Raw genomic sequence first — 21,760 nt, forward strand, 5'->3', positions numbered from 1 at the left:
CGCACAGCTCTACATGCTACAGCGTAGCTTAATCTGCTGTTTAGCATGCATTTTAATATGCTGTGCATTGATATCTACCGCAACAGTGTAGAAGCCCTTTCAGAATACAGCAGCCATTAATGAACAACTGCTCCACAGGAGTGCACTGTAGTCTATAGCAGCTTTCTGCATCAGCCCCCAGGTAAGCTAAGACTCAAATCCCACTCACACTCCTTGTGACTTTGGGCAAAATCACTTCACCCTCTATTGCAGTGATTCCCAAATCTGTCCTGTTGGAACCCCAGCCAGTCAGATTTTGAGGATATCCACAATGAATATTCATGAGATAATCTACATACCAAGGAGGCAGTGTATGCAAATCTCAAGAATATTCATTGTGGGTACCCTGAAAACCTGACTATCTGGGGTTTTCCCAGGACAATTTTGGAAATCACTGCTCAGTTGTCCAAGGTACAAACTTAGATCACAAGTCATTCAAGGCCAGGAAAATACCTAGTGTATCTAATATTAACGCACTCTGAAATACAACTGAAAAGGTATGAGCTAATTAAAAAGAAGAATATAATCCCAAACAAATCCTTTGCTCAAACTCCAAGACTGGAGGAAGGATAGCAGCAATCATAAAAGCCCTGCCTCTCTGATCTCAATTCCAGTTTTAACAGAAGCAAAGCATCTGGTCAGATCTTTAAAGTTTTTTTCCTCTCTGCCCCCACCAAGCTGTGGCAAATCAAATAAGAGCTATCGGTGAAACCTTGGCCTTCTGTCAGAAATGGAGATGCAAGCATCTTGCATTTCATTAATCAGATCCAAACCGGGACAGACGCCAAGAGACATATTTACACGTTTTCTGCAATGTAAAGGGCAATTGCAATAAAGACCAGTTACACGAACGACTCATTTCAATGAAGAGAACCGTGAAATCACAAACCGTTTCCCATCTCCTACTACATGATAAATAGCCATGCCAATATTGAAGACTACTTAAAACGAATTTCGCCCCCCCAGTAGCAACCTGAAACCTAACAATTAACAGCCCATTAACTTTCACTGCTCGTCTGTCATCCCTTTAACTTGGTTAAAGCCGCCGCCGCTAGAATTAAAGGCGCAGCATTTCCCCTTTGCCCTGCCCGAAGACCCCCGCTGCTTATTTTTGTTTGTTCGTTTGAAGCTGCTCAATTGATCTGTCTCTCCCGTCCTCCCACTTTAATCTTGTGCAACATGCAAGCCGATCCCACCCCGAAGCGTCACCCACCTCCAGGGAGCGGCAGGAGTTCAGCAAGTCCCCCCCTCAGCATCAGGAACAAGAAATGTGCAGCGGACGGCGGAGACATGAGCGACCAGGAAATCGCTGCCTCCGTTTCACCAGAGGATGTCAAGTGCAGAAGGCTACGCCCCTTACCCCTGCGAGCACCGAGGTATTATCCAGCCCTTTACATACAGAGAAAAGCAAAAACATCCCACGGAAGAACAAAGCGGCCGCTAGTCTGAGCACGCGGCGGCGGCAGCCTCGGGAGACGGCGGTGGAAGCTTTTGTGAATGGGCAGGTTTGAAAAGGTAGCAGGGAGAAAAAGCGGGAACGAGTTAAAGCAGCAGATCCCTTTCCCAAGTTGGTGTTTTCTCACTAATGTGGCATATTAGAATCCGCGGACATGTACATTGTAGGAATGCACTTAAAAACAAAACAAAAAAAGCTTTCAAGTGTGGCTAGAGAGTTAAAACATGCTAATTAAACCAAAATAATATATATTAAAAAAAAGATTAGAGGTTCAATGCGTTCCTGTAATTCTCGCCCAGTGAGCACACTACCCTTTTATGTGAATATTTTCTTCCTGTCAGTTGAGGCATATCTTGAAGTAAGTTTGACGTGCATACTGTTACTTGCGCAACACCTGTACAAACTGTCTTCCAATTTCAGGAAACCTCATTGGCATTTTAAGAATACATGTGAACACACATTTCAGGGGCTGCCAAGCCAAATCTGATACATGTACTATATTGCTTTCTCCTGACAGCCAATCAAGAAAAATGTTGTCATGGAAACCCATAATGAGTTAGTGTCACTTACATCTCCATTTTCCTAACTGAAATGTAAGCCTTCCCACATCCATATGGAAATACTTCATGCCATTGTTGCCTGTGATAAAAATGTTAATAACTGAACATGCACAGTATAAAATGAGCAACCAGTGGGCTAAAAGTTAGCAAAGACTGCTGGTTTCCCACCATGCAACCTAAGAAAAACAAAAAAGGGGTAAAAGAAATTCACTATTATGTTGTTAAGCTTATCATGTCAAACTGCAAGGGTAGGCTAGACACAGCAGCATAATAGATGAAGGAAGATAAAGGCCTATATGGTTGATCCAGTCTGCCCAACAAGATAAACTTATAGCATAAGGTTTGATGCGATACTATATATGCATAGGTGATCTTGATTTGTCCTTGCCATTTTCAGGACACAGACCCTAGAAGTCTGCCCAGTACTGGCCTTGTTCCCCAGCTACTCGAGCTGCCATTGAAGCCCCACTCCAGCCCAACCAGATCTATCCAGCCATGGTAGAACATAAGCATTGTCATACTGGGACAGTCGGGGATGGCCCTATAATGAGACAGTCTGAGGTGAAGGCCTCAGGCGGCACTCTTCAAGGAGCAGCATCCACAGTCAGAAGAGCCCTAAATGAGCATTGAGTAGAGAGAAGCTAAAGGCCCTTGTTGCTCTCTGCTCTCTCCTTGCTGCCTGCCAGTGCTTCTCTCTCCGGATGCCTCAGGGCAAGCCACTGCCACCACCACCATCACCTGCCACCTCCCTTTCCTTCTCCTTGCTCCACTACTTTCTTTTCCATCTCCCTTCCCCTTCCTTAAGTGCCTTCTAAAGGTCACCGGCGGGGGCAGCAGCAACAATTCACAAAGGCTGCCCTGCCGCAGGCCTTGGGCTTGGGGAGACTAATTGGGAAGCGAAACTGGTGCTGGGCAGACGTCTACAGTCTACGCCCTGATCGTGACTGAATAGATATGGATGGGCTTGAGTGTACATTTTAAGGGGCTTCAGCGTTAGCTTCAGAACTTTTAGTACAAGAGTGCTGGGCAGACTTCTACAGTCTGTGCCCTGAGAATGGCAAGGACAAATTAAACTCTGGTATACATATAAATATCGCATACCATGTAAAATTAGTTTATCTTGGGCAGACTGGTTGAATCGTACAGGTCTTTATCAGCTGTCATTTACTATGTTACTATGTTTGACTGCATTACTCTCGCTGGGTCCAGCATCTCTTTCCCCCTCCATCCCGGTTCCATTATCTGTCCTCATTCCTTCCCAGTTCCAGCATCCCACCCTCTCCCTCACTCCTGGCAGTCCCTCTCATTTTTATCTCTTGCCACCGGTAGCAGCACTGCCTCAATAGAATCAGCTTGCTTCGGGCATCAGGCCTTCCCCATAACATGTCCCACCCTCACTGACACAACTTCCTGCTTATTCGACGGTGGGACATGTTATAAAAAAGGCCCGAAGCCCTGAGGCAGACTGATTCAATTGAAGCAGTGCCACTATTGGTGGCAAGAGGAAAAAGTGAGAGGTACCATGGGGAAGGATGGAGAGGTTGGAAGGAGAAAGGAGAGGGACCCTGGAATCGGGGCGGAAGGAAAGGGGAGGGACACTGGAACCAGGAAGGAAGGAGGGAGGAAGGAAAGTGGAGGGACGCTGGAACTGGGAAGGAAGGGGGAGGAATGAAAGGGGAGGGATGCTGGAATTGGAAGAGGGTGGAAGTAGAAAGAGAAGGGATGCTGGAACAGGGAAGGGCGGAGGGAAGGGGGCAGACACTGGAACCAGGAAGGGGTGGGAGGAAAGGAAAGGGGAGAGATGCTGGAACCAGGAAGGAAAGGTGTAGAAAAAATTGTTTTGCTAATATAGGGTTAATTATTTTTACAATTTCTGTGCAAATGTAGATTATCTGAAATGTAGATTCTCTGACCTTGTGCATTACAAGCAGAACTAAATGTTCCTAGATATGGACTTGGAGTCAGGCAAGCTGACTAACAGTCTAGAATTGTAGCATGTTAGAAGATAGAATCGTGATGAAAGACATACAGACACTATGCTTCTTTTGTGAAACTGTACGTAGGCATAACAAGGAAAAGACTTATAAGAGCAGGGCGGGAGGAAGTTTGGTTCAATTTTCTGCCTGATGCTGGATCTTGTCCGTCTTGCAAGAGAATAAAATCTGTTTGTGTTTAAAACCTGCTTGATCTTTTGGTGATTCGTGAGTATATTTGGTTAAATTCTTTTAACAAAAGGAAAAGGGCCAGATGCTGGAACTAGGAAGGGGAAAGAAAGAGGGCAGATGCTGGACCTGCGAGATGGGCCTTACTGAGGTGACACCAAAATATTAATCTAATTTTAGTGTGTCATAACATCCGACAGGGTTTAAAAAAAAATGTTGCAGAATCTGTTGTGTTGAGATGGTTATCTTTTTTTTATTTTTTAAATTCTTTTTATTATTTTAACTTGAAGCTAGACAAAATCAATATAAGTATGAATGAACATAACAGCTGCTAAAACCAAACTACTGTGGTTATTTATAGCCATAATTAAGAAACTTTTGATGAAAGAAAAGAGTCCAATATAGTCCATTTTTTTTTATTCTGGCTGGTAAACCGTATTGATGAAACTGAAGAGCTTGCTCATATTTTTTGTACAATAGAGACCAATTCCACCAAACATAGATGTTGAGTATTATCTTTCCAGTGAGAGATGATCAGTTTCATAGCTATGGTGTTTAAGAAGTCAAATAATAATTTGTCTTCATCAGAGAGTGGAGAAGGAATGGATAGCGATTTCCATATTACATTTCCCGGCGTGGGGCACTAACCGGGCGGTAATCGGCATTGTACACGCATAGACCATTACTGCCCGGTTAATGCACGAGACCTTACCGCTAGTAGTATGCCATGAAACACTCAGAAGCATATATCTATCTATATATATATATATATATATATATATATATATATATATTACGTGAGCAAATACAAAAGTGAGTATTATAGAGATATGTGTAATACAAAACTGTTGCATGCTAAACAAACAAGTACAATCATTAAATAGCAGGGTGCATGTAATACACCAGTAACGGCAATTGGTCAATGGAAAGTGGCCCATAAAATATTTAGTGCAGGGCCACTCAGTTAAGCAGCAGACAACTTGAAGCACCAAGGGAATAGAATGTACATAGCTAACTTAAAATGCAAAAGTACTAGCAGTCAAATTAGAACACTGAAAGAATTAACAAGATTTAAAATTTATATAAAGAGTGCATGTCTACCTTTTAGCCAAAAGCCACTTAGTTAAGCAGTAGTAAATCTGAAGTGCTTTCGCAGAAGAATCTTAACAGGTGTCCCTCCAGATAATAAAACCACAGAAAACATCAAACAACTTGCATTTGGCAGTGAGATAACATTTAAGGCCCTGTTTTCTAAGCTGCGTTATAGGCACGCTAACTTTTTAGCACACACTAAAAATTAGCGCTCGCTAATTGTAGAGACACCCATTCCATTATATTCCTATGGGTATTTCTAGCATTAGCGCACGCTAATAAGTTTGCGCACCTACAGTGAGGCTTAGTAAACAGGGCCCTTAGTATTATCTAGATGGAGCTTAAAATTGATAACTATAGGCACATCAGTGAATCGGTGTTAAAACCAAGTGCGGCATAAACTATGCACAAATCAGTGCAGCATGTTTACAAACAGTACATGAACTACATTTTTTTGTGTCCTAAAAAGGGCTGTGCTGGTGTGAGAGACAGGTGGCCACATTGAAGGTAGTATTCTTTCCTTTTGGTTTCTCTCTCTGGTGTAGGCCACAATAAGACTTTTATCTCGCTGCACCCCACGCCTGGAATAGACTTCCCGAGCCTGTACGTCTAGCCCCGTCTTTGGCCGTTTTCAAATCCAGGGTAAAAGCCCACCTCTTTAACGCTTTTAACCCCTAACCACTGCTCACTTGCCCTGTACCCTTTTATCCTCATTAATTCCCTTACCTCTTTGTTCTGTCTGTTTGCATGGCCTATTTAGAGTCCTATTTGAGCAGGGACTGTCTTTTCGTGTATGGTGTACAGCGCTGCGTATGCCTTGTAGCGCTATAGAAGTGATAAGTAGTAGTAGTAGTAGTAGTAGTAAAACAATCATGTGTTTCTAAAATGTGCCAATGACGCTGGATCATATGCTGGATACTGCTAGCTAAGTAAGAGAATCTGAGGGTACAGACTATATCTGGTGTTGACTTCTTTATTTACTTTTAGATGGTTCTTGCCCGGGTCACCCCCCCCCCCCCCCCCCCCACCTTTTTTTTTACTTGATTACTGACATATCCGTCTTATTATCGCTATGTGCACATGGCACATTTTCCAGTGTTTTTTGTGGCACAATGCAGAATATATGGATATCTATATTAATAACATATTTCCCCTTCATTATCTTTGTTCCCCCCTTTTTTTCCCCCTCCAGCTTCCCTTCCACCTGTTTCTTTGATAATGCGCAGCAGATATCAGTGCTGCTATATTTGTTTTGTTTCCCGGCTAGGTTGCATTTCTTATGCTGATGACATACATCCTGACACTTTAGCTTTTATGTGTGTAATTATACTGCATTGATTTGTGCACAATTTATGCCACACCCAGTTTTAACATGCATTCTTTTTGCATAAGAGCATTTATACTTTGTTATACCACGGCAATTGATTCACTGATATGCCTATAGTTATCAGGTTTTTTTTAATTTTTAGAAGTCTTTATTGAGCAGAATAAACATAAAACATAATATGCTATACATGGCTCTAAACATCGTATTCCAAGTGAGCCAACCGGAACAATGAATGAAAAATCAAAATTACCTTATAGAATCGTCAGACCCCCAATAACACATCGTTTACTTCAATTTTTTAGCCATTTTATTAGGACCCTTCCCTCCCTCCCCCCACAGCTACCCTCAGCCCGAGTCACCCTCCCTGTACATCCCCCTATAGTTATCAGTTTTAAGCTCCATATAGTTAATACTAACACTTTGAATGGGCTGTGTCGGCATTGCCATGCTGCTTAGTAAACAGGGGGGTAAATGTTATCCCACTGCCAAATACAGGTTGTTTGTTTTCTGTGGTTTTATTATCTGGAAGGATATCTGTGACAATTGTTCCGTGAAAGCACTTCAGATTTACTATTGCTTAACTGAGTGGCTTTTTGGCCAAAATGTTAGCAACGCACTTTTTACGTACATGTTAATATCTGTTTATGTACATTTTATATCTTGTTAATTAATTCTTCAGTGCTTTAATTTGACTGCTAGCACTTTTGCATTTTAAGGAGTATATTTACTAAGGCGCGTTAGCGTTTTTAATGCGCCTTTAAAGTTAAGGCATGTTAAATACTAATGCACCAATACATTCCTATAGGCGAGTTAGAATTTAACACGTGTTAAAAACGCTAACGCACTTATAGCACACCTTTGTAAACACAGGCGTAAGTTAGCTATGTACATTCTATTCCCTGTCACCTTTCTCAGTGCTTCAAATTGTCTGCTGCTTAACTGAGTGGCTCTGCAAGGGTCTCCTATTAACCAATTGCAGCTACTGGCATGTCACATGCAGCACCCTGCCATTTAATTTTTTTTTTTAATTTTGCTTAATTAGGAGAAATAAACAAAAGCATACAGATCCTTCATATGATAGCATATACCAACACCTATGCATATCACATTCAATAGAACATCAAACCACAATAACCTCACCCCCCCCCCCCACACACACACACACCAATCATCCCCACCCCCCAAAACCATTAAGCTGTAAACAGTGAGGAATCGAGACTAGCAGTCTACTGTATATAAGAGTCCCAAGTCTGATGGTATTTCAGGATAGAGCCATTGTGCATAGCTGTTAACTTAGACATCAAATGAATGTAATCCAATTTGCGGAGAATCATCTGAAGGACAGGACGTGTCGGCTGCTTCCATGCCGCAGCCAGAACAAGCTTGCTGGCCACCAACATATGGGTGACCAACAGGTGAACAGGTTCCTTCGCTGCCGCTGGTTTAAAATGAAGAAGACAATGGTCCATTCGCATAGGATACAATGTCTTAGTTACACTGTAAATAAGTTTCAAAACCATGGTCCAAAACTTTGGAGCATGAGGGCAAGACCACCAAATATGAACCATATCCCCAATCTGACCACACTGGCGCCAGCACTGAGCTGATCCCAACTGGAACATCTTGGCCAGAAGCTGGGGTGTATAATACCAGCAATAAAGTCTTTGCTTAAAGCCCACCTCTTCAATGCTGCGTTCGGCACCTAACCCTTACCGTTCAGTGAATCCAGACTGCCCCAATTTGACTGCCCCTATCGGACCGACCGTTCACTTGTCTACTAGATTGTAAGCTCTTTGAGCAGCGACTGTCTCTCTTTGTTAAATTGTACAGCGCTGCGTAACCCTAGTAGCGCTCTAGAAATGTTTAGTAGTAGTAGTAATAAAGGATTTTATATCCATGTTCCACCAAACCATTAGATACAAACACTTTAAGCAGCCATTTAAACATTCTTTCCCACCTAACATAATCATAAGAAACACCCATTGCCCTTTCCCATTTCAATATGTAATAATGGATAGGTTGAGTGCGTAAAAGAAGGGCCCTATATATCTAAGAGACACTTCCTATCCCCCCCACCCCACTAGCCATTGCGCACTCCACACAAGTTTCCGCAAGACTCAACTCCCCCTTTGCTCTACGCAAAATAAAATCACGAAGCTGGCCATAGTGAAAAATGTTAAGTGCTGAGAGACCATATTCCTCACAGAGCTCACCGAACGATAATAGTTCCCCTTCTTCCCATATCTGACCAAGTGTACAAAGGCCCAGACCCTCCCAGGAGCGATAACAAGAATCCACCAAACCCGGGGTAAAACGTGGAGCAAACCGAATAAACATATTCAGAAAGTACAACCGACCTGGAAAAAATTGATCCCGACATTTGCTCCAGAGAGAGAGAGAGAGAGAGTCCCGCCTAACAGAGGAGGAGCATTCTTAGCAATATCCTTCAAGAGGCGGCCCGGCAGCCACAGAATAGCCCTTAGAGGATACGGATCCAGCCATGACGGCTCCAAAGATTTTCAAATCTTAGACGAACCCTTTTGCCAATCAGCCAAAATGCGAAACTGCGCTGCTTGGTAATAAAGAAAAAAGCATGGGACACCCATTCTCCCCTGCGCTCGCAATTGATACATAACCACACGACGCACCCGTGGCAGCCTCCGCCTCCAGATGAAAGAAAAAACCTGCCTCTGTAGGCCCCAAAAGAACTATTCTGGAAAAGAAATAGGGAGAGCCAAGAGCAAATAGAGTAGTTTGGGAAGCATAATCATTTTAACCGCACTAATATGCCTAAGCCAAGAAAGTGTCAAACCCTCCCACATAACCCATTCTAGGAACAATTCCTGCACCTTATCAGGGAAATTAGCCTCATAAAGACCCTCCAAACTCCGAGTTAAATTTACCCCTAAATATCATATAAAACGTGTAGCCCATCAAAACACATAGCTCGATTGTAAGCAAGGCACTTGATAATTAGGAAGATTTGCTCATATATATTTTAAACCCAGAAACCACCCCATATTTCTGTAAAACTGATAGAAGTTCTGGAAATGAGACGATCAGATCTACCAAGGTAAAGAGTACATCATCAGCAAAATGTAAAAGCTTGGTCTCAATCCCACCACATATAGACCCCATAATTTTCGGGTGCGCACAAATAACAAGAGCTAGAGGTTCAATAGTCAACGCAAATAATAAGGGGGATAAGGCACATCCCTGCCTCGTACCTCTCAGAAGAGCAAAAGACGGTGAGCATTGACCCGAAATGAAGCCCGAGGGGTTGCATAAATGAGCTTAATCCAATGCAAAAACTGGCCAGACACACCAAATCTCTACAGGGCTGCAAATAAGAAGGGCCAATGCACCCAATCAAATGCCTTCTCTGCATCCAAAGTCAACAAACACAGGGGGGAAACCCATGGCATGAGATTGATATATAAGATGAATAGCTCTACAAATATTAATGAAAGTCTTGACGTCCCTGCACAAACCCCACCTGATCTTCCTGTGTCAAAGACGATAGGTGTTGTTGCAATCGGGAGGCCAAGATCTTAGTAAAGATCTTATAATCAACTCCCAACAAAGAAATAGACCTATAGGAGCTACACAACTGCGGATCCTTACCCTGTTTAGGCAAAACTGTTATATGCGCTAAATTCCAAGTCTCCAGGACCGATTGGCCCTCATTGAAAGAAATAATACTCATAATAACAGTGGAGCTAACCAATTACTTTATAGAATTTGTTAGTAAAGCCATCAGGCCCCGGAGCCTTGCTAGGGGCTAATGCCTTAATCACACTAGAGATGTCATCTAGAGTTATAGGCTGAGATAATGCCCCCTGAGCTCCCTCAGATAATTTGGGCATATTAATATGGTTTAGATAAGATTCTATTGAGGTCTCAGAAGGGTCAACATCAGGCATATTGTGAGCTGGTCACCCTTCCAGGCTCTGGCCAGGGCTGACCCTGCTTAGCTTCCTTCACACACAGTCACGGTTGGGCTCTACACTTCTCAGTAATTCACCAGGACTCTGCCTCAAAAACAGAGGAGTTCTCTGCCTCCTCTTGACCTTCCACAAATGTTCACGAACACCAGGCTTCTTATAACTAAAGGTTTTATTAGTTGCCATTTAACATAATCTTCATGGCTTATTCCTTCTTTAACTTAAACATTTCTTCTTCAGTTCAAACATTTAAAGCAGTTCCACAGACTTTCCCAGTTCAAACAGCCAAACAAAAGCATTTGCTTTTCTTTCTCAGATACTAGTGCAGCTGGCACCTTTTCAGCAGAGTTTCAAAAGTCCACAGAGTTCAGCCAGTACCTTCAAGGGGATCTTCTTCCTCCAGCTGCCAGGTCTCCAGCTCCCTTTCTCTTTCACCACTCAGGCAGGTTTAAGGTGGTTAATAAGCTTCTCCACCTCTTTAGGCTCTTCCCCCTAATTCCAGGCAGGACCCAGCCCATATCAACTTCCACCTGTTTCCAGCCCAGGACTCTCCTTGGTCCTAGCAACCTCCACATGGGCATTCCCCTACTGGCTCCCTCTAGTGACTCAGCCTGGACATTTTCCCCCATTTCTATGGGAACAGCGCCCTCTAGTGGCCCACTCAGGACAGGACAGCCCCTTATTCTTCACAGTATATAACTGCGCATAATATTGTCTAAAAAGAGACTGCAGCTGATCCAGCTCTGAATGTACCTCTCTACCACCATCCTTAAGACTCATCACTTGCGTCCAACACACAAGGTAAGGGAGCTATGCACCTGGGAGCAATTTGTGAAGTCCACTGCAGTGTCCTCTAGGGTGCCCGGTTGCTGTCCCGGTTGATATTGTGTATCTGGATTTTCAAAAGGCACCTCATGAAAGGCTACAGAGGAAATTGGAGGGTCATGGGATAGGAGGAAATGTCCTATTGTGGATTAAAAACTGGTTGAAGGATAGGAAACAGAGAGTGGGGTTAAATGGGCAGTATTCACAATGGAGAAGGGTAGTTAGTGGGGTTCCTCAGGGGTCTGTGCTAGGGCTGCTGCTTTTTAATATATTTATAAATGATTTAGAGATGGGAGTAATTAGCGAGGTAATAAGTTTGCTGATGACACCAAGTTATTCAAAGTCGTTAACTCGCGACAGGATTGTGAAAATTACAGAAGGACCTTACGAGACTGGGCAGCTAAATGGCAGATGACGTTTAATGTGAGCAAGTGCAAGGTGATGCATGTGGGAAAAAAGAACCCGAATTATAGCTACGTCATGCAAGGTTCCACGTTAGGAGTTACGGACCAAGAAAGGGATCTGGGTGTCGTCGTCGTCGATAATACACTGAAACCTTCTGCTCAGTGTGCTGCTGCAGCTAGGAAAGCGAATAGAATGTTAGGTATTATTAGGAAAGGTATGGAAAACAGGTGTGAGGATGTTATAATGCCGTTGTATCGCTCCATGGTGCGACCGTACCTTGAGTATTTTGTTCAATTCTGGTCACCGCATCTCAAGAAGGATATAGTAGAACTGGAAAAGATGCGCAAAGGGTGACTAAATTGATAGCGGGGATGGGACGACTTCCCTATGAAGAAAGACTAAGGAGGCTAGGGCTTTTCAGCTTGGAGAAGAGATGGCTGAGGGGAGACATGATAGAGGTATATAAAATAATGAGTGGAGTAGAACAGGTGGATGTGAAGCGTCTGTTCACACTTTCCAAAAATACTAGGACTAGGGGGCATGCGATGAAACTACAGTGTAGTAAATTTAAAACAAATCAGAGAAAAGTTTTCTTCACCCAACGCATAATTAAACTCTGGAATTCATTGCCAGAGAATGTGGTGGAGGCGGTTAGCTTGGCAGAGTTTAAAAAGGGGTTAGACGATTTCCTAAAGGACAAGTCCATAAACCACTACTAAATGGACTTGGGAAAAATCCACAATTCCGGGAATAGCATGTATAGAATGTTTGTACGTTTGGGAAGCTTGGGAAGCTTGCCAGGTGCCCTTGGCCTGGATTGGCTGCTGTCGTGGACAGGATGCTGGGCTCAATGGACCCTTGCTCTTTTCCCAGTGTGGCATTACTTATGTTACTTATGAGGGGGACCAGTGCACTACGAATGCTTGGATTTGGTCATTTCTGAGATGGGCATCCTCGGTTTCCATTATCGCTGAAAACCGGGGACGACCATCTCTAAGGACGACCATCTCTAAGGTCGACCTAAATGTTGAGATTTGGTCGTCCCCGACCGTATTATCGAAACGAAAGATGGCCCCAGGAAAACTTGGGAGCCCCATTCGATTATGCCCCTCCACGTAACATTGTAAGTCTATATCCTAAGCTTTTATTTATTTATTTATTTGGTACATTTGTATCCCACATTTTCCCACCTATTTGCAGGCTCAATATGGCTTACATAATACCAGAGAGGCGTTTGCTGACTCCGGGGTGACAAATACAAAGTGATGATATGGTGAATTAAGATTCATGTGGAGCGGTCACATTAAGGAATTATAAAGCGTAAGAGTTGCAGTATGTCCATTGCGTACTTTAGTTTTGCGGTGTTGCAGAGTTCAGGCATTTAAGTTGGGTCAGTAGGATAGGCCTTTTGAAACAGGTTAGTTTTAAGTGATTTCCGGAAAGTTAGGTGGTCAAGGCTTTTGGTAGTGCATTCCATAGTTGTGTGCATATGTAGGAGAAGCTGGATGCGTAAGTTGATTTGTATTTAAGTCCTTTGCAGCTTGGGTAGTGGAGATTTAGATATGTTCGTGATGATTCGAATGTGTTTCTGGTTGGTAGGTCTATGAGGTCTGTCATGTATCCCGGGTCTTTGCCGAAAATGATTTTGTGAACCAGAGTGCAGATCTTGAAAGCAATTCGTTCTTTGATTGGGAGCCAGTGTAGTTTTTCACGGAGGGGTTTTCTGCTATCGAATCGTGTTTTTCCAAATATAAGCCTGGCTGCCGTGTTTTGGGCAGTCTGGAGTTTCTTTAAGGTTTGTTCTTTGCATCCCGCATATATTCCATTGCAGTAGTCCAGGTGACTTAGTACCATTGATTGTATCAAGTTGCAAAATATTTTCCTCGGGAAGAATGGTTTCACTCGTTTGAGTTTCCACATTGCATGGAACATTTTCTTTGTTGTGGATTTCACTTTGCTCTCTAGTGTTAAGTAATGGTCCAGTATGATGCCAAGGATTTTCAGGCTATCTGAAATAGGGAGGGTATGACCTGGGGTACTGATACTTGAGGGGTTGTCTGGGTGGAGAAGATGAGACAGTGTGTTTTTTTCTTTATTGAGTTTTAGTTGAAATGCATTTGCCCAGGAGGCCATGATGTCCATGCTGAGCTTGATTTCATTGGTGATTTCTGTCAGATCATGTTTGTAAGGGATGTATATTATGACATTGTCTGTGTAGATGAAAAGGTTGAGGCATTGGTTGGATAGGGACTTGGCTAGTGGAGTCATCATTAGGTTGAAGAGGGTCTGTGATAGTGGTGATCCTTGAGGTACTCCACAATCTGTTTTCCATGGTGATGATATGCTTAAGTTTGAATTCACTTGATATGTTCTTGTGGTTAGGAAACCCTTGATCCAACTAAGTATGTTTCCACCAATCCCGAAGTAATCTAGTATTTTTAGCAATATATTTTGGTTTACCATGTCGAATGCACTAGACAAGTCAAATTGGAGGAGATGGATGCTTTTGGCTGTTGCTATTTCCTTCTTGAATTTGGCTAGGAGGGTAATTAGTACTGTTTCCGTGCTGTGGAGGGGGCGGAATCCAGATTGTGATTCATGTAGTATTGAGAATTTGTTTATGTACTGAGTAAGTTGTTTGGTTACTATGCTTTCCATTAGTTTGATTGCCAGTGAGATAGATGCTACTGGACAGTAATTGGTGCTATTGTTTGCTTTTTTTCTTGGTGTCGTTTGGAAATGGGGTGAGTAGGATGTTGCCATTTTCCTTGGGGAAGAGGCCATGCTGTAGCATGTAATTTAGGTGAGATGTGAGGTCAGCTATGAAGCGGTTAGGGGAGGATTTTATTAGGTAGCTGGGGCAGGAATCGAGTTTGCAGTGGGTGTTGGAGAATCTGTTAATTGTCTGGGTAACTGTTTCGACGGTGAGTAGAGCGAAGTTTGACCAGGTTCGGTCTGCTGGGTATTCTCTGAGTGTTGGGTCTAGGCCATTGAGGAAGCTTTCGATATCAGTGTTGTCTTGAGGTAGTGTGTTGCGTAGGTTTACAATTTTTTCATTGAAGTACTTAACGAGTTCGTCTGCCGATGGGCTGTCTGTATTGGTTTTAGTGACCAAGGTGGTGTCTCAGTTTGTTTACGAGTTTGTATAACTTCTTCGTATCTTTGTAGTCTGTCCCTGTTTTGGCTTTATAGTATGATCTTTTGGACTGTCTTATTGCATACTAGTAAAAGAAGCCCGTTTCAGAGCAAATGAAACGGGCACTAGCAAGGTTTTCGTCGCCAACACCCCCCTCCCTCCCTGGCCAACCCCTTCGTTGTTCTGGCATTGCTCCACCCCCGTCATGACGTTTGACGCGAGGGCGGGGCCCGGAGCGATTTCCCCCCCCCCTCCCTGCCTCCCTCCCTGCCAACCCCTTCATTGTTCTGGCATTGCTCCGCCCTGGAGGGCGGGGCCCAGAGCGATTTCCCCCCCCCCCGCCTCCCTCCCTGCCAACCCCTTTGTTGTTCTGCCATTGCTCCGCCCTCAAGGGCGGGGCCCAGAGCAATTTTGGTGGCTTCACCACCACGAACCTTCGAACCTTTTCGAAGGAAGTCAGAGCTTGGCTTCACTGACGTCAGTGTCCTCAGAACGTTGAGGGTGAGTTTTATTATAGTAGATTTGTATTTTCTTTGTGTTTGCTTCCATGTGTTGAGTGTTTGTTCATCTTTTATTTTTTCCCATGCCTGTTCAGATTTTCTGGTTTGTGTGTTTATAGTTTTTTCAGATCATCATTGAACCATGGTATCGAGTTGTGTCTGCGTGAGGTTCGTGTTCGTAAGGGTGCTATTTCACCTAGTATGCTTTTGCACCTTTTGTCCCATTCTGTGAGGTAGTATGTGGAGTCCATTTTTGCTGTCCAGTCGTTATTGTATATCTGTTGCCAGAGTGTTTCCGTGTCTACTTGGCCTCTTGTGCTGTACATAAGTATTGCCATACTGGGAAAGACCAAAGGTCCATCGAGCCCAGCATCCTGTTTCCAACAGTAGCCAATCCAGGTCACAAATACCTGGCAAGATCCCAAAAAATATACAAAACATTTTATACTGCTTATCCCAGAAATAGTGGATTTTCCCCAAGTCCATTTAATAACGGTCTATGGACTTTTCCTTTAGAAAGCCGTCCAAACTTTTTAAAAACTCCGCTAAGCTAACCACCTTTACCACATTCTGTGGCAATGAATACCAGAGTTTAATTACACGTTGAGTGAAGAAAAATTTTCTCCAATTCGTTTTAAATTTAATACATTGTAGCTTCATCGCATGCCCCCTAGTCCTAGTATTTTTGGAAAGCGTGAACAGACGCTTCACATCTACCCGTTCAACTTCACTCATTATTTTATAGACCTCTTTCATATCTCCCCTCAGCCGCCTTTTCTCCAAGCTGAAGAGCCTTAGCTGCTTGAGCCTTTCCTCATAGGGAAGTCGTCCCATCCCCTTTATCATTTTTGTCACCCTTCTCTGCACCTTTTCTAATTCCACTATATCTTTTTTGAGATGCAGTGACCAGAATTGAACACAATATTCGAGGTGCGGTCGCACCATGGAGCGATACAAAGGCATTATAACATCCTCATTTTTGTTTTCCATTCCTTTCCTAATAATATCTAACATTCTATTTGCTTTCTTAGCTGCAGCAGCACACTGAGCAGAAGGTTTCAACGTAGGTTGTGTGTTCTTGTATGCAGTAGGAGTCTTTCTTCCGGCAGTTTAGGGATAGGTTTATCTTAATTGGGAAGGCTTGGCTCGGGATAATGAGATGCAATCTATAAATTTGACCTCTTTTCAAACTGTTACCTTTCATAGGATGAAATGGTTTTGTCTTTGAAAGTGTCTTTTATGCCTTTATATTCAGTTTCTGTGTCCTTAAAGGATGCTATGATTATATGTTTGTTTTGCTAGCTCAGGGGTTCTGAACCCAGTCAGTGGGACACACCTAGCCAGTCAGGTTTTTGGGATAGCCACAATAAATATGTATAATATAAAACAGTAGCTATAGCTACTGCTTAATGTATCAACATATTTTTATTCAAAATGTCTATTATACATGAAAATATCGTCCCACAGTCTTAACATGCACTCCTCCCATACATACCTAAAACAAAATATATTAAATGATACAATCCCTCTATCCCAAAGTTTTACAAACTAGCTGGTATGATAAATAAACACGTATACTTATGAAGCCATATATTAAAGTTCAAAAATCTTCAGTTTTATCATATAAAAAATAGCAATAATACAAGGCTCCTCCTTCTTTAGTATACATACGAGGGCCGCTTGATAACAGTGATCATAATATGATCGGTTTTGATATTGGCATTGAAGGAAGTGAAACTAGGAAATCAAGTACGCTAGCGTTTAACTATAGAAAAGGTGATTACGACAAAATGAGAAAAATGGTGAAAAAAAGACTGAAAGGAGCTGCTCGCAGAGTAAAAAACTTGCATCAGGCGTGGATGCTGTTTAAAAACACCATCCTGGAGGTTCAGGACAAATATATTCCACGTATTAGAAAAAAGGGAAAAAAGACTAAACGTCAGCCGGCGTGGCTAAACAGTAAGATAAAGGAAATCATTAGAGCCAAAAAACAATCCTTCAGAAAGTGGAGAAGAGAACCAACTGAAAGTAACAGGATAGATCATAAGGAATGCCAAGCCAAATGCAAAGCGGAGATAAGGAGGGCAAAAAAGGACTTTGAGAAGAAATTAGCGTTGGAAGCAAAAATACATAGTAAAAACTTTTTTAGATACATTAAAAGCAGGAAACCGGCCAAAGAGTCGGTTGGGCCGCTGGACGAAAATGGTGTTAAAGGGGCGATCAAGGAGGACAAAGCCGTAGCGGAGAAATTAAATGAATTCTTTGCTTCGGTCTTCACCGAGGAGGATTTGGGGGGGACACCGGTGCCGGAAAGAATATTTGAAGCGGGGGAGTCGGAGAAACTAAACAAATTCTCTGTAACCTTGGAGGATGTAATGGGTCAGTTCAGCAAGCTGAAGAGTAGTAAATCACCGGGACCTGATGGTATTCATCCCAGAGTATTAATAGAACTAAAAAATGAACTTGCGGAGCTACTGTTAGAAATATGCAATCTGTCCCTAAAATCGAGTGTAGTACCGGAAGACTGGAGGGTAGCCAATGTTACTCCGATTTTTAAGAAGGGTTCCAGAGGAGATCCGGGAAATTATAGACCGGTGAGTCTGACGTCGGTGCCGGGCAAGATGGTGGAGGCTATTATTAAGAATAAAATTGCAGAGCATATACAAAAACATGGACTGATGAGACAAAGTCAGCACGGATTTAGTGAAGGGAAGTCTTGCCTCACCAATCTAATGCATTTTTTGAGGGGGTAAGCAAATATGTGGACAATGGGGAGCCGGTTGATATTGTATATCTGGATTTTCAGAAGGCGTTTGACAAAGTGCCGCACGAAAGACTCCTGAAGAAATTGCAGAGTCATGGAATCGGAGGTAGGGTATTATTATGGATTAAGAACTGGTTGAAAGATAGGAAGCAGAGAGTAGGATTGCGTGGCCAGTATTCTCAGTGGAGGAGGGTAGTTAGTGGGGTCCCGCAGGGGTCTGTGCTGGGTCCGTTGCTTTTTAATGTATTTATAAATGACCTAGAGATGGGAATAACTAGTGAGGTAATTAAATTCGCCGATGACACAAAATTATTCAGGGTCGTCAAGTCGCAGGAGGAATGTGAACGATTACAGGAGGACCTTGCGAGACTGGGAGAATGGGCGTGCAAGTGGCAGATGAAGTTCAATGTTGACAAGTGCAAAGTGATGCATGTGGGTAAGAGGAACCCGAATTATAGCTACGTCTTGCAAGGTTCCGCGTTAGGAGTTACGGATCAAGAAAGGGATCTGGGTGTCGTCGTCGATGATACGCTGAAACCTTCTGCTCAGTGTGCTGCTGCGGCTAGGAAAGCGAATAGAATGTTGGGTGTTATTAGGAAGGGTATGGAGTCCAGGTGTGCGGATGTTATAATGCCGTTGTATCGCTCCATGGTGCGACCGCACCTGGAGTATTGTGTTCAGTACTGGTCTCCGTATCTCAAAAAAGATATAGTAGAATTGGAAAAGGTACAGCGAAGGGCGACCAAAATGATAGTGGGGATGGGACGACTTTCCTATGAAGAGAGGCTGAGAAGGCTAGGGCTTTTCAGCTTGGAGAAGAGACGGCTGAGGGGAGATATGATAGAAGTGTATAAAATAATGAGTGGAATGGATCGGGTGGATGTGAAGCGACTGTTCACGCTATCCAAAAATACTAGGACTAGAGGGCATGAGTTGAAGCTACAGTGTGGTAAATTTAAAACGAATCGGAGAAAATTTTTCTTCACCCAACGTGTAATTAGACTCTGGAATTCGTTGCCGGAGGACGTGGTACGGGCGGTTAGCTTGACGGAGTTTAAAAAGGGGTTAGATAGATTCCTAAAGGACAAGTCCATAGACCGCTATTAAATGGACTTGGAAAAATTCCACATTTTTAGGTATAACTTGTCTGGAATGTTTTTACGTTTGGGGAGCGTGCCAGGTGCCCTTGACCTGGATTGGCCACTGTCGGTGACAGGATGCTGGGCTAGATGGACCTTTGGTCTTTCCCAGTATGGCACTACTTATGTACTTATCTACTTATGTACATCACTAGAGATGTCCAATCAGAATGTTCATATAGCGTTACTTTGTAAACTCCAGCAGATGAGAGCGTATTTTCTTGCAACTACTATTTCATCCACAGGCAAACCAAGTCGCCTCCAAAATATGTTGAAATGTTCACAATCTTACAAAACTGCACCAACTCTGATTTTCTTGTTTTGCAGTCTCTCCTGTCTTCATGAAATCCGTGGGTTTTTTGAATAATAAAGATTTTGATATATTAAGCAGTAGCTATAGTTACTATCTTATATTATATTGGGTATAACTAGGAAAGAAGCCTAGTGGTTAGAGCAGCAGACTTTGATCCTGGAGAACTGGGTTCAATTCCCTCAGCAGCTCATTGTGACTTAACCCTCAATTGCCCCAGGTACAAATAAGTACCTGTATATACTATATAAACTGATCTTTTCTTACATGTAATTGATTATTATTATTTTGACTTTTGTGGCTGCCCCTCTAACTCCTTTTTTGGTCACTTCCTCGTTGAAGAATAAGTCTATTTTATTGAAATGCCAGTAATATCTGTGGCTTGTCCTCATTTATAAGCAATTCTTTTATAACATTAATAAAATAGAAACTAATTTCCAATATACTAATCAACTATGTTCCTGGTCAATGTGGTTAATATCTTTCTTGCAGTGCATCTTAGATTTTCTACTATGTGGTTCCTGAATCGGTGCAACTCATTCTACAGTTCTTTGTAAATTATTTCCAGGCCACTGGAGACTTGGGACCTTCCATGGGGAGCTTTAAATATATTTGTAAAGTATTTCTTTATCACTTTTACTCCCTTTTAAAAGAATTTGATATGATTATAGATTTTTATCAGTTTTCATAAGCATTTTTCTTTAACATTTTGAATTATAATGATCCCTCACTAGTACTACTTCCTCCTCTGGGAAATTAGTTTGTTTTTTTAGCATCTGCTCGTTACTCTACCTAGTGAATACAAATGCAAAGAAATTGTTCTTATCTTCCATCAATAAATGATCCCTTCTATTGCACAAGAGTATTCTGTAAATGTTCAGGTCCCAAGGAATTTGTGGAAAACCTAATTTCAGCTTCTAGCCTGCAATCTTGTTTTCTTTCTCTGACCCTCAGTCCCTTACATGCACATAATTCAGTACCTCTTTGTTTCCTAATGCATACCTGTATATACATAAGGGGAAATTCTATAAATGGTGCTCAAAATTCAGAACAGGAAAAAATTGGCACGAAGTGTGATTTTATAAAGGGCGTACTAAATCCCACATCTAACTTTTGGTGCTAGACTTATGCTTGCTGAAACATAATGTAAATGATGGTGCCCAAGTTAGGCATGATGAGGCAGACTGTAATAATGCATGTAACCTTTTGGAACACCCCTGACATGCCCCTCCCATGGCCCCTTTTGAGCTATTAGAGTTGGGCACAATGCCTTATAGAATAGCATGCAGCCAGATTTTTAATGGGTGCCAATATCAATAATTGATAGCACCCAATTATTGACATTGATTTATTAGCCTATTAATTTACAGGTACATCTTGGGGGTGTGCCCAAAGTTTGGTGCATAAATTCAATTGTGCATAGTGGTGGGGGTCATCCACCAATGAGGGGGGCACGCAGTGGTCCTCTGGGTATTTCAGCATTCTGGAGCAAATGGAGAGCCCTCCTTCTCACAGGATGGGTCCTCCACCATGGATGGCCCTATTGGGTGTATGACAAAAACCCATGTCCTTCCTTACAAGGGCCTGATTCTTGGTACCCTTCTCACTCAGGGTGAACAAACAGGCACATAATTTAGAGCACCAGGTATACTGTAGGTTTGTGGATGAAGTTTGCATTAGTCTATAATGTCAACTCCAGTCTGGATTACTCTCAAAAATATTTATAATCTAAAGGTCTGAGTAACACACACAGTATATGCAAATGAGGCAGTAGGGAACATGCAATCCAATCCTCTGGTGCCTAGTTCAGTCCAGAGCTTCCCAGAGCTCTGCCATTCTCATTCAGACATAAAGAAATAACATCCTTACTGTTGTTTTATTCTGGTGGAGCACTTTATACTCCTCTCAGTCCTTATTATGGTTTGGGGTCTTACTTTGAGCAGTCCTGAGATCCTGACAGCACCTCCCAATGGGATAGTTTTCCTCACCCACTAGGCAGTATCCCCCGCCCACTTAACTGTCATCAACAAACTAGCAAGTAAGTCATTGTCCACAGAAGGAATTCAGTCTATTCACTTCAAATTTCCATACATTGTGGTTC

General features: G+C 42.6%; 1 protein-coding gene across 2 annotated transcripts in view; it reads right to left on the reverse strand.

Annotated features, from left to right (window-relative positions):
* Positions 1-1,316, reverse strand: part of CSGALNACT1 (chondroitin sulfate N-acetylgalactosaminyltransferase 1) — a 387,346-nt gene extending 386,030 nt beyond the window's left edge. For both annotated transcript variants that reach the window (XM_030194504.1, XM_030194505.1), the window contains exon 1: positions 1,253-1,316. The gene's annotated coding sequence lies outside the window, so the exon portion shown is untranslated. The remainder of the gene's footprint in view (positions 1-1,252) is intronic.
* Between the last annotated feature and the right edge of the window lie 20,444 nt (positions 1,317-21,760).

This window comes from Microcaecilia unicolor, chromosome 2 (genome assembly GCF_901765095.1).
Source record: "Microcaecilia unicolor chromosome 2, aMicUni1.1, whole genome shotgun sequence".
In the NCBI taxonomy this organism is placed as follows: domain Eukaryota; kingdom Metazoa; phylum Chordata; class Amphibia; order Gymnophiona; family Siphonopidae; genus Microcaecilia; species Microcaecilia unicolor.